The sequence below is a fragment of the Petaurus breviceps genome, unplaced genomic scaffold (assembly GCF_028583685.1).
Source record: "Petaurus breviceps papuanus isolate PSGF00001 unplaced genomic scaffold, PetGlider_PUasm1.0 90784, whole genome shotgun sequence".
NCBI classification, from domain to species: domain Eukaryota; kingdom Metazoa; phylum Chordata; class Mammalia; order Diprotodontia; family Petauridae; genus Petaurus; species Petaurus breviceps.
In genome coordinates, this window is record NW_027187345.1 from 7,337,845 (window position 1) to 7,351,836 (window position 13,992).

General features: G+C 41.3%; 1 protein-coding gene across 8 annotated transcripts in view; it reads left to right on the forward strand.

The window, feature by feature from the left end:
• Positions 1-5,987: 5,987 nt before the first annotated feature.
• ZBTB2 (zinc finger and BTB domain containing 2) overlaps positions 5,988-13,992 on the forward strand; it is a 27,965-nt gene continuing 19,960 nt past the window's right edge. For 3 of the 8 annotated variants that reach the window (XR_011164766.1, XM_069069682.1, XM_069069676.1), the window contains exon 1: positions 6,056-6,221. The gene's annotated coding sequence lies outside the window, so the exon portion shown is untranslated. The other 5 variants (XM_069069677.1, XM_069069678.1, XM_069069683.1 and 2 more) reach the window with 5 other exon arrangements.

A 13,992-nucleotide genomic window follows, 5' to 3' on the forward strand; every position in this document is an offset into this window, starting at 1 on the left:
GTCTCCAATCTAATCCTCAGGGGATTGGGGAGTTGGGGGGGGGGGGGACAGGCCAAGGAGGGGTCGAGAGAGAATGTTTAGATTAAGAGTGCTTGATAGCAAATATGAAAACTTTAAAAGATTACACTAATATCAGCTTTTAGAGGTAGCCTGGAATAGTGGACCAAGTGCCATACCTGAACACAGAAAGACCTGATTTCAAATCTTCCTTCCCAATTACTATATGACCCTGGCAAATCAGTTAATCTGAATCCATATGTGAAACAGCAATGATAGCTATAGTACCTACTTTCATGAGATCATTGGGAAGTTCAAGTGGGATAATGTAGCCTTTTTGGGTAAACCTTCAAGTACTACACAAATGTTTTGTTTTTCAAACACACCAACTTGTGAAATATGAAAGTATGAATATAGTTTCCATTTCACTGGAGTTCAGAAGTTACCTACCCAGGGTCATATAAAAAATGTCAGCTATGATATCACAGAACACCCCATGAACTATAAAATCAAAGTAGGCTATTGCAAGAAGTCTAGGTGAGGTGTAATGAGAGTATGAACTAGTGCAGTGGCTGTGTGAATGGAAAACAAGATTAGAGAATGTGAAGGAAGACTCAAGAGCATATGGCAACTGACTGGATATTAAGAATAAGGAGAAAGGGTAGAGGAAGATTCCAAGGTACTGGGGCTCAGTGATGAAAGCAGTTAATTGTTAATTAATCAACATGCAATTTTATACTTCAGGCACTTGTAGGAGGTGGACAATGAGTATACAGTACCTACCTTTAAAGGTATTAATTACATTTTTGCAGCAAAAATAACATCATAGATATATACCTCCCCCCCAAAACCTCCCCCATAGAAAATAAATACATAGTAACATGGAGTGGAGGGACCAAAAGCAAGGAGTAATCATGAAAAATCTCATAAAGTATAAGAAAGAAAGGAGTACATTTCAGGCCCACATGACAGTCACTGCAAGGATAAAGAGAAGGAAGTTGGAGTATAGTAATGAATGAGGGTCAAGAATGAAAAAATGATGCTGCATATGTGATTGGAAAAGACAGTGGCACCCTCAGCATTAACAGGATTAGTTTGGAAGAGAAAAAGGTTTTAGGGAATGAATTCTGTCTTTAAGACATGTTGAATAAGGGATGCCTATGGTATGTTCACTTGAAAATACCCAGTAGGCATTTGGTGACTGGACCTAGGGAGAGATTAGGGGTTGGTATATATAAATCTTGGAATTGCCTGTATAGCAATAATTAAATCCATGGGAGGTAATAAGGTCACCAAATAAGTCTAAGAAGGAAAAAGATAGGGACCCAGGACAGAACCTTGGTTTTCAGGAAAATTTAGGAGTTGTGACATAGATGATGATCCAGCAGGTTAGAGGAGAACCAAGAGAGCAATGTCATGAAAAACCAGAGAAACATGAGTTTCCAGGAGGAAAAGGTAATCAACAACACAGTTAAGAACCAGAGAATAATAATAGAATAGAATAACAGAGTATTTGATGAAGTCAAAGAGAAAAAGAACTTTTCATCACTATTCAATCATATTACAAAACACCTGTAAAAGGAGTCTGAGTATGGTCAGTACAGACTTGCAGAGGGCAGCAAACCAAATCAAGAGATCAACTTAATCTAGTCAGATCTGACCCCACACCTAACTAAAGTTTCAAATCTATTCCCCAATACAGCTGCCAAATTCTAAAAGCACAGGTTACTCACCAGTTCAAAAAGCTTCAGGGTTCTCTTTCCTCTAGAATGATATACCAAAGGCTTATTTTATCTCCTCTCTTTCACATCCTGTTCCATACAAACTGGCTAGACTATTTTGCTACTTCCTGCACAGGGCATTCAATCTTCTTTTCATGGTATTGCAAACACTGTCCCTAGTCCCTTTCCTAGAATGTACATATTCTCTGACTCCTGTCTCCAAGAACTTCTAGCTTCCTTCAAATTCAAAGTTCAGCTGAAGTGTTTCTGCCTATGGGACACCTCTCCTGATCTCACTAGTTGCTAATATCCTTCTTCAATCCAGTAAGCACTTTGTATCTACTTTACATTTACTTATCTCGGTTACTCAAAATCAAGTGTAAACTACTTGAAGGCAAGGATATTTAAAAGAGTGGCAAGCATTTTAAGTTTCAATAGTCAGATACAACATGCTGGTATCCAGCCCTATGAAAATTTTCACCAGCTTATCCCAAAGAATTGGTTTTACTTTCAATTCATCAAATGATTTGAGTGCCTTGTGCATGTGGCACTGCAGAATATTTTAAGAGCATTAAAAAAAAAGATCCCTGCTCTCAAAGAGCTTACTCCCCAATTTGGGAGTCAAGCCATCAATATAATAACACTGCAAGACAATGCATGATTAAATAGTAGAAGAATATATACGATAAGAGTTTCATGGATTTCACAGACTTTAAGCTGATGAAGTAGTAAATGACAAAATACTTCATTATAAACAAAAATGGTAAAGATTAACGCTAGAGCTCAACACCAAAAGAAACATTCCATTCAATGTAATACAACTGGGTGACCTGCTCCCCCATAACCAAATTTTCATGCGTAATTGATGGAAGGATAGAAAAAAATTTTATTTTTTTTCTTTGCTGCCAAATTAAGTGTAGATTACCATAAAGCCTATTAAACTCTCTGAACCTTTGTTTCCTTATCTGTAAAATGGGGTAAACTATAGCCCCTATTTCACAGGGTTGTTGTGAGGATTAAGTGAAATTGTATGTAAAATATATTAAATGTATATAAGATGAAAATGTATATTAATGTATGCACTCAGCAGCTTTTGAAACATTAAAGGTCAGCTATTTATAAGAACCAGCAAACTGTTACCCTGATTATATGAAAACAAACCCAACTTTTAAGGAGGGCCGGCCTCTGGTTTATAATTTCTTCAAGAGAAAAGAATGAGAACAAATGTCCCACTAGTATTCCCCCCCAAAATATATGTATGTATCTATTTATATTCTCTCTTCTAGCACATTTGGTAGATTTCCTATAGACCTACCTGTTAATAATAACAAAGTTAAGAATAACTTTGGATAAAGAGTAGAGAAGCTGTGCTCTACACCAGTGCAAAATGTACCAATATATCAATATCACTGGAGCAGCAAAGTATATCTGAATATACAAAAGTTTTATACTAACTCTCAGTGAGCATTTATTCCTCTTTTCATTAAAAGTCCACTTTTAGTATTCTACTGGCTTACTCCAAGCTATTATTTGAATACTGAATTCTATTTCAATTAATTTATCTTCCCCATCACAAACAAATTGATACATACTATACAAAATATCCAACTTTGAAAATACTATTCTGGTATTCACACAGCCTTAGTGACCAAAGAACTGACAGCCCCTCTGGTTTTCCTCTTTCTGCATGTGGAATTCCCACAACTAGTCATCAGCTAACTTCTTTATGCTTATCTGCTAAAATGTTCTAAGCTCTAAGAAGCAGATCTAATTATCAGGACAACCTTCAGTAGAGCACCCATTACAGCATATCTGAACACTTACTAAATACATTTTTATGATTACTACAAGTCACAGGATGACAGAAGTAGAATTGGAAAGGATCTCAAAAATCATCTAGTCCAGCCCCATTTTACAGATAAGCAAACTAAGGCCTTGGGAGATTAAATAATTTGCCCAAGGTAATAAGCATCAGTCAGAACTGGAACCTGGGTCTTCTAACTCCAAACATTTTTTCCTCCCAAAGCACAATACTACTTCAAAAACCTCTGAGGATGCCTTTCCAAATTTTCAGTGGGTGGGGCCTACATAATAGATTCAAAATCTAGAACACTACGTCTTAATTCAATATAAGTTGCCACTGAGGATGAATGACAGATGATTCTACTCATATGAAGGACTTACAGAAACCTTGTACTTCTTTCCCTATACCTGGGATTCAGTTTTCAAGACCTACTCCTGGAATCCCACTTTTCACTTGGTAAGATAACCTAGATTCTCCCTCTTTAAAGACTCTTAGATTTAGAACTGAAAGTCACCTTTTATTAAAAACCATTCAGACTAGATCCTCAATCTTCAGATGAGAAAACTGAGGCTAAAAGAGATTAAGTGACTTGATCTGGCATCACTCTCCTGAGATGAGATTTGAATCTAAGTCTTCCTGAGAAGTTCAGTACCCTACCTACTAATGTCCCACTGTGTCTTCTCCAATCCAAAATGTTTAATCTTCACAGATCTTAAAAACAACTAGACTCAAAAAAAGGATAGAGTTGGAAGGACCTTTACTAATAGTCTGATCAACCCCCCTAACTTTACAAGTGAAGAAAATTAGGCCCAGAGAAGTGAGCTGACTTGCCCAAGTTCACACAATTGATAAACATCAATCAGGAATCCTACCTAAGCCTCAAAATAAATCCTGTGTTCATTACTAGAAGAGTAGGGGGTAAAGTTAAGAAAAGTAAAAGTCCCAGTGAAAACTGAAATCACCAAGCAATTCATTAAGAAACTTTTTCATTCTTCAGAATGAAATTAAAACCTAACTGTGCCACAAAATCTGAATTATCTCTACCAGTTTCAAGATACAACTGACCTTTGATGGTTAAGTCAGGACATGAACCTAAATTGTTTTGAAATCAGCACACAACCCTGAATACAGTCATTTCAGCAGTTTACCAAAGGCAAAGAAAGTTTACAGCAGGTCTATACTAGAAACATTATTTACTGTTGGGTTATTGAAGCTCTGTCTTGTTACATTAAGTTCACAGAGGCACTGGAATAAAATACTGGGCTGCTACACCAAATCTAGATTTCAGGAGAATTTCTGCTCTTAGTTTTTCCTGGAATAAAATCAGCATTCTAACCCACCCTCCCCCCTTAAGATAGACCAGAAGTATAAGTGCCAAAGTATAATGTGAAAGTCAATTGTGAATCACTTGCAAGAGGATTCTTAACTACTTTCTGGGTTTCCTCACTAATAAGGAGGAACTGTCTTTCCTGAAATTTAGAATCCCAAATCTACTCTTTAAACAGGCAGAAAGCCCTATTAAAATCTTATCTTCCATTAAATAATATTGCGGTTCCAAAAGTGTACATTAAAATTTTAGAAAAAATAACAAAGGAAGAGAGAAACTAGTTATAAATGTTGATCACCATGGTATCAGTTTCGTTTTTAAAACTTCTGTGGATACAATGTTTCAGAACTCACGGCTTAAACGGTTTTTAATTTCTAAACTTAGAATAAACCTGGAGACTATGTGTAATTCAAATACCAAATTGTAACATGAAAGCAGATGCATTTTGAATTGCAAATATGTTTCGCAGACATACTACTGACATATTACCAAAAGTTTCCAAGTTAGTTTAACTGATGTTAGATCACATTATTTTAGGCATCTTAAGAGACAAGTCACTAAACTACTCTCCTAAACAAACATAATACCAAGCACTAACCTATTTTTCCTTTAACAAAAATTTCAAAATCATCTATATCACCTATCCAGAAAGTCTTCTATTTCTCCAAGGTTCTAAAGTGAATTCTCTTTCTAGATCTAAAGAGAAATCATGAGAAACTAACAAGCCAAAATAAAAAGGTGCTGGTCAAGAGGCATCAAAAACAAAAACACAGACTATGCTTGGTGGTTAAAGAAGTTGAAGGCTGGGTACCCTTCACATTCCAAGGTATCAGAAATGTGCCCCTTCTAAACACCTTATCTAAACCTAGGAACTGCCACTAAAACCATCCGCCTTCATTTGTTCTAAGTTTCCGTGGCTTGGCCCCACATGGTTAGAAGTTTGGCTGGAGTAGGGAATAGGGTGGGAGTAGCCCTGTTGCTGTTGCTGCTGCTGCAGTTGCTGCTGGTGGCGGCGGCGGCGGCGGCGGCAGAGTAGCAGGAGGCGGAGGCGGGCGGGGGAGGAGAGGCGGGCAGGAGGGGGGGGGACTCTTGCCGCCACAGCTCTCGTCGCCTCTCCCCCCCCTCCCCGGCGGGAGCCGCTCTCAGCCTCTTTGCACAAGTCGCTCCGCTCTCGGTCATGTGACCTTAACGTAACCGGACAGGAAAAGCCCCGCTGCCGCCGCCGCCGCCGCGCCGGAGACACCGACCGCGGCAGCAGCAGCAGCTAGAGCCAGAGAAGGCGGCGGCGGTGGCGGCAGCGGGAGAGCGCGGCTGGGGCTGCACAGCGGCGCCCCCTCTACACTCCTCCTCCCAGCGGCGACGGCAGCACCAGGTGAGCAGGTACCGACATGGTCCCAGGGCCCCGGTTTCCACGTGCCACCCCTGCCCCCAGCCCCCGGAAAAACGGGGAGGCGGGGGAGAATGCAGGGGCCAGGGCTCGTCAACGATCCCGGCGGCGGCAACAAAGGAGACTACGAACAAGTCGTGTCCTGCTCTCCTTTACTCCCTGCCCGGCTCCAGGTGATGATCAGGCGGGTGAACCCGGGCAGCCAAGAGGCCCGGTTCAGGAAAACGGGAGGAGGGTGCGCCCCGTGGGGGTGGTGGTGGCTGCGCCTGGCGCCGGGACTCTGGCCGCCTGACAAAACCATCCCCCGGAGCCAGGCGGCGGCGGCGAGTCGGCGGCTGCTTCATCCGGGGCTTTTCGGGAGGGGGAGGGGACGGAAGCCGAGAGGGCGGGCGGCGGAGCTGGGGAGGGGGGGGCGATCCGCGTTCCGTTCCCCTTCCCCGGCCCCTCCCCTTCTCTCCACTCCCCTCCCGCCGCAACCGCGAGGTCTGTCACGATCGGCGGCGGCCGGTGAGAGTCCCGCGCTGGAGCCTGGAGAGACGGGCCCGTCTGGTGCGTTATCCCCTCAGACATTTCGCTGCCTCCGCCTCCTCCTCCCGCTGCGGCTACTGTTGCTGCTGCTGCTTCAGCGGCAAGGCCGCGAGCTGCGGAAGTGGGTTTGGGGGGAGGGGAGCTGGAAGGGAGGGGGAGGGGAGGGATCCGGTCAGACCGGAGCAGGCCCGGCCTCTCTGGCGCTTCTCCCAGCTGCAGCGACTCCTCCAGCTCCTGCCGCTAGTGCTACGGCTCCGCCTCCTCCTCCCTGCTCGCGGGCGGGGGCGCGCACGCGCGCTTCCGGCCTACCCGGGTCTCGCGCTGTCTCCGGCTCTCGCGCGCGCTTCCGGCCTACCCACTTCTTGCTCGCACTTTTCCCCCCTCCCCCCTCCCCTTTTCTCCTGCGCCGGGTTAATCGAGCTTTCTGGGGCGGTGCGCGTGGCGTTGGCGTCGGCATTGTGTTAAACTCCGCGGGACTTGGGAGAGCGCGCGCGGGAGCGAGCGGCGCAGGCTGGGAGTGTCGCATGTTTTTCCTCCGCCCCCGCCCCTGCCCCTCCCCGGCCCGAGGGATGCCTTCTTCGGCCCCGCCTCCATTCCGCCTCCCCCTGCCTCTGGCTCGGGGCTGGTCTCGGACCGCGGCGCTTGGGAAGAAGCTTTTCTCCCGCCCTAGTGAAATGACCGTTAACGCTTCATTGGACCTGGCCGGGCCGATGGGCGCTCTCCGCAGACAGCTGGCGGGGCGTTTAACCGGCTGCCTCCGCGTCCTCAGGCCCCTTGCAGGAGTCGGTTTCTATCTCGGGCCCCTCAGGGGTTTTTCTCGCTTGGTCTAGGCCTCCGAGCTTCCGCCGGTCCCCAGATCTGTGCCTCCGATAAGAGACTAGAACGCCTCGCGCTGGGTGGGGTTTTCGGGTGGTTTTGCCTCCCGGCGAGAGGCGGTGACTGAGCCGGGTTCCCAGGGCTAAACCGGAATTGTTGATTTTAGGCTCCCAGGAAGAAGCGAGGCGCACCAGGGGAGCAAGATCGCTGCCTTTGGGGGAGCTAGGGAGGAGGGAACGAAGGTGCTTTTAGCCTTGGAGAGCGAGGGAAATCCCTCTTCCATCCCTTGGAGCCCAGCGTTGTAATATGATTGTGTAGACTCCAGGGGGAAAGGAAAGGAAAGGATACAAAAGAAACACATTACTGTACAATGTTATGTAATTGAAGCTTTCAGATACTAGTGAATTAGAGGTGGCTCTGAAATTGATACAAGTGGTGCCCTCCTTATCATTTACAGAGTAAGAATTGTATTTTGTTGGACGTTTTTAAAGTGCAGTTCTGAGTATTATAAGAACTACTCAGGATTACTGTAAATTCCTAATTCTCTTGTGAATTTTCTTCTGCCCATAGACTGTAGGTCATTTTGGTGGTTAATCAGCACATCTGTCGTAGGATGGACTTGGCTGGTGTTAAATGTTTTAAACCCTTTGCCTTATCAGTAAAGTAGTTGGCGACGAAATTAAAAACAAGATTTTGGAGAATTACCTGTAATTTTATTATTTATCTTTTTCTCTGTTAGAATAGTCAGTCATTTTGTCCCTGCTAGAGCTTCAGGAACAAGTCATATGTGATTAAAATTTCAATTTTGGAAGCAGAAATTGTTTTAATTGAAATGAATTGTATATCAGTGGAAATGTTTGTAATACCTATTTCTGCTACTTGTCAAAAATCAAAATGAATTTTAATAGTGGAATTTACTTTTAAGGATGAATTCCCATTCCCATACAGTCTGGTTTTAGGCTGTTAAAATATAATTTAGGTCTACAACGATTTTCTAAAAGGTAGCCCTTGAGTGATTTACTAAAGATTTTTTTCATTGAATTCAACAAGCATTTATTTAAATTTATATTATCAAGTTGCAGAACAGTTGACATATTGCATTAGTAAAGAGGTTTTCCCAGAACCAGTGAAATCACACATGTAAGCCCAGATCTCCCACCCCCACAAAAAGATTCATGTTCTCTGGTAGATTTTGAGACTGTTAGCCACACAGAAAACAAATTCATGCCTTTCTGGAGCTTACATTCTACCTACATGTAGGTAGAAAAGTAAATACAAAATATATACAAAGTAAATAAAGTAATTTGGAGGAGATTGGAGAAGGGAAGAATGGTAAGAGCTAAGAGGTGGCATGTAAGCAGTTGAGAAATAGCAATTCCAAGAGATTGAGGTAAAGAGGAAGGGGGAGTATGGGTGCCTTTAGTACTGCCCCCCAAGGAAACAGAAAATTCTATGTGGATGAGCCTGCCCTTTGGATGGAAGGTGAATTAAAGGGACGGAATTTGAAATCAATCTAAAAGGTAGGTGGGAGCCAGACAAGTGAAGGACTTTTAAATGCCAAAGAGAGGAATCTATATTTTAACTTGGAGCCACTGACATTTCTTGAGTGAGGGAGTAGCATAGTCAAACCTTTGCTAAAATTAATTTACTTTGGTCACCTAATTTTATCATCATGAAATAAAATGCAAACATATATTAAGCACCTACTTTGTGTAGAACTCTGTTAGACCTAGGAGGTCATAGTTTAAATCAGACAGTTTTTAAAAACAACCTTTTCCCCTGCCCACTCCCCCAAATATTTTTTTTAATCCACACCAGACATCCTTAGTTCCATTGGTTGACAGCAAATCAGCACAAAATATTTGCTGTCCCCACCAGTTGCTTCCTCGACAGATTACTTCTCTCCTGAAGGAGGATGTAAATATAGGAAATGGGAAAACAAATTGAAGACCTAGGCATTGGAGTTCTCAGTACTTTACTGTACAAATTTCCCATGATATAAGGAGACTGATGTTTTGTGATGATGACTTGGAATCAGCTACCTAATTTTTGCTGCCAAAACATGTCTCATAATTTGTCATAATTCCCCAACAATAAAAATTTCCCATGGTGCTTCTCCAGGAAAACTACAATATTACTTTGACACCTTGAAATTTTGAACTTCTAGATGTATCCATTAGACTTATTTCCCATTTTTAATAGGGCCTTTACAAATTACATATATATTTTAAAAGGTAACATTCTTACAGATAATGCATAAGATGCAACCTTTTATATGTTGATAGGATGCATATCAGGGTTGATGATACAAGAAATTTTTTTTTATGGCACGGCTGATAGCTAGGTTAGCAGAACAGGTGGTAGAGAAGAACCTGGTCATAAAATACCCCTATCCTATGTTTCCTATCACTTGTTCTTACCCAAAACACTTCTCTACCATATCTTTGCCACCAGACTCAACAAAAAGAATACCGCCTCTACATGAGGAAGGGCTGATGTAATTCCCAGCTTCTTTGACAAGCTCTTAAAAATAAAAACCTCATATATGACATTACTGATTTCCTGGTGTTCGATTATGATTATTATTGTTAATGGAGATTACGGCTAGAAATAATCCCATAATCAGAGTAGGAAGAACACTATACAGAATCAGAAGACCTGGATTCTAGGCTTGACTTTATCATTTTAGCTAAGCTAGGCATTTAAATTTTAGAACTACAAAAGGTATTTAGAGATTATCTTGTCCAAAATTTTCATTTTACAGATGATAAAATTTAGGCCTAGAGAGATAATAGTGGTTTGCCCAAGATCCCATGAGCTATAGATAACCAAGATTGGAATCCAGTTCCTTGAACTCAAAGTCAGTGTTCTTGGCAGTTTTTTTCAAAAAAAGAGGTTTTTTTTCCCTCCCGCAGCACTTTGCTGCTTTGATACCACCTGCTTCCCTAGAGATTTCACTTTCTTATCTGAGGAGACTGAACTAGATAATCACAAGTCCCTTCAAATTCCAACCTGTGAATTTATGAATATGTAGTCTATGTTTGACTTTGGAATCAGCTTTAAAAAAAAAATTCCAGCCTCAGACACAACACTAGCCATGTGACCTTGGGCAAGTCACTCAACCCCAACTGCCCTGCCTTCTCTCCTCCAAAAAGCAAAAAAAAAAAACCATTTACCAAAAACCAAATTTATAGCAAACAGTTTTAAAAGTGATTATTCAAACAGAACTATTTTCCATTTATAAAGATATTTACAAGGTTCTTTTAAACATCACACTTTTCCTGGCACATTTAAAATACTCAAATGATCTCATTTCAGAAGTTTCCTTCAATAATGTAGTGCACAACTCATCCACAACTCCACATTCTCCCATAAATTCACCACAAAAGATGATCTTCCTTGCATTAAGAAGGTACCAATAGTGCATTCTGGCTGTCTACCTGTGATCCCCTGCTCTTGCCATATGATCAAACCATCTTTCTATCATACAGGATGTCTTTTACTCTTTCAGAGTTCCTGATTATATGTTATAACCTGCTGACATCACTATGTGGCTGTTGCCCTGTGTGATTTTTATAATTCTTTGGAAGCAGTTGTCTTCTGTCTCTCGATGCAACACCAGTACAGTGTTGGGATTTTTTTTTAATGCATTTTTGCTTTCATGGAAAGTTTAGGGGTGAGGAAGGGAAAGTTAATTAGAAGAACTCTGATGTTTCCTGAAAGTAGTCAGTGCATTCTCTTCCCTTTTTTTCCTCAACTTCGGACTCCACTGCCAATATAAACACTGATTGATGGGTTTTCTAGGGTGTCCATCCAAAGGCATGTTGAAATCTGAGCAATAAGCATTCTTCCATTTGGTCTTTACCATGTGGGTTAACAGGCCAAACTCAGTGGAAGCTTGACTGTTCTGGGGCTACGATGTCCATAAACAAGAGCACTTAATCTCATCATCCATAGGGCCTCCCTCTTCAAAATGGACTCTGTGATGAATCTCCTCCATTACAGTGTCTAATACCTTTGATAAGCATACATATCTCTGTTTAATGCCTTCCTGACATATTGTCAGAGGGTTGACAATTAGTGTTATTTCTGTTATATCATCCAATGAGTATGAGATGACTGAGGTTTGTAGGAGAGACACCTTGTAAAAAGAGCCTGTAAGAAAGTATTCTGTTCTACCAAGTAAAATACTTTTTCATAATCAGTGATCATTAAATATGACAGGGATCTTATAATCTCTTTACCTTTCAGTTAATTGTGAAATTGTAAATGTTTAGTCTACTATTGAATATTTCTTGCAAAAGCCTGTTTATTTCCCACTACTAGCAGTCATTGATGATTCATCTTTATAGGTGATTATTATAAAAGATTTTGTATAAATGGGACAGTAGGCATATAGGTCAATAGTTTCTGATGTGCTCTCAGACACCCTTTTCAGTATTTTAAGGTCTAGATCTTTTCCACTTTTGATGTCTTCTTCCTCTCCTTCAGATATTTGTATATCATTCCCTTAATGTCTTCGGAATTGTCTCAACTGCAGCATAGATCTCTATATACTTGGTCCAATCTGGCTTCTTTTCCCATCTTTATTCCTCTTCTGTAAGTACCTTACCTGAGATGTTAGGATCCAAATGTAGTACTCACTGTCCCTCATGGACAAAACTGTTAAAAATAATTACAAATATTTTGTATTTTTCTTCTATTTGTAGTCTTCTTTGGATTTTCATCCTTTAATGCCCTTGAGATGACTTCACTTAGCTGGATATTTTGCCAAGCTTTCTTTAATCTGGCTTTAGTTTCCACTGCTTTTTTGTGTTATGAGATGATATAGCAATGTTATCACAATCATTCATCATCCTTCATTAGATTTTATAAGCAAGTTTATATTCTAGCCTACTCTTGCCTTTGAAAGTCATCTCTCTCCATTTGTCAAATGCATCAGATGTTTGCTAACCAGGGTGCTTTGGGGGCTCTTGGTCTTTTGTTGTGGCAGTTAAGTAGTGTCAATGTCATTTCTGTTGTGTAGAAATATTAATTGATACTGTTTTTTAAAAAAAGCATTTAAAGTAGGATAGAACAGATCTGCTACCAAAACAGAGTAGCATTGTCTTCCAAAGTTATTGATCATATCGTTGTTTGATTTTTTTCATATCTTTTGTTTTAAATCACCTACTTTTCCCAATATATCCTGCCCTACCTCCACACAAAGCCATCCCTTAGAACATAGAAATAAAAAGAGGAAAATCTTAAATAAAGTCTATGAAGTTGTTACCACATTTAAGTAAAATTTGAATGTTTAGATATTTTTTGTTTTAAAATTTCCATCTTTATTCTTTCAAATCATGAGTATTCACCTGCTAGTTACTGACTTGCTAGTGGACAAAGGTAGTAGTTCATCTCATCCAATAATCTAACCCTGAATTCTCAAAGTTTATGCCAGTAGACACAAACTTCACAACAAAAGGTTTATCAGTCTATAAAGGACTCAGAAATGTGTCAAATAGGTAGCCTGTTATGTAAGGAATAACATTGCCCAGTTCATAGAGAATCATCACTGGAAGACTGGCCACACATGAATGAATTTTGGGCCACAATAAGTCAATGCATAGTAAGACTTGAAAGGACTGGAATCTGTTGGTGGAATGGTCACACTAATGAAATAACAGCTGTCTTTGAAGTTCTGAGGCAACATGGTATAGTAAATAAAGCAGTGGACTTGGGATCAGGGAGATGGGTTCAAAAGTCACTTCAGGGGTGGCCAGGTAGCACAGCGAGTAAGAGCACTGGCTCCAGTGTCGGGATGACATGTGGATCAAATCTGGGCTCAGACACTTATTACCCACCCAGAAACACCTGGCCATGTAACCTTGAGCAAGTTACTTAACCCCAATTGCTTAGGGGCAGCCAGGTGGCTCAGCGAGTAAGAGCACCTTCTCTAGTGTTGGGATGACCTGGGGATCAAATCCGGGCTCAGATACTTAGCACCACACCCAGAAATAACTGGCCGTGTAACCTTGAGCAAGTTACTTAGCCCCGATTGTTTAAAAAAAAAAAGTCACTTCAGCCATCTAAAGTATGATTCTAGGCACATCATTTATCCTCTGTTCATCTATAAAGATGAGGGTTAGATAGGGGCGGCTAAGTGGTACAGTGAATAGAGCACTAGCCCTGGAGTCAGGAGGAACTGAGTTCAAATTTGACCTCAGACACTTAGCTTACTAGCTGTGTGACCTTGGGCAAGTCAGTTAACCCCAATTGCCCTGCCTTCCCCCCCCCTCAAAAAAAAAAAAAGATAAGGGTTAGACTATGGCTTCTTGTCCATCTCTAAATCTGTAGTTTTATTGAAGGAGAATTCCCTAATCTACTGTGATAGTAATGGCATTTAAAGATTCCCCCTGTATTGGCTTGGTTT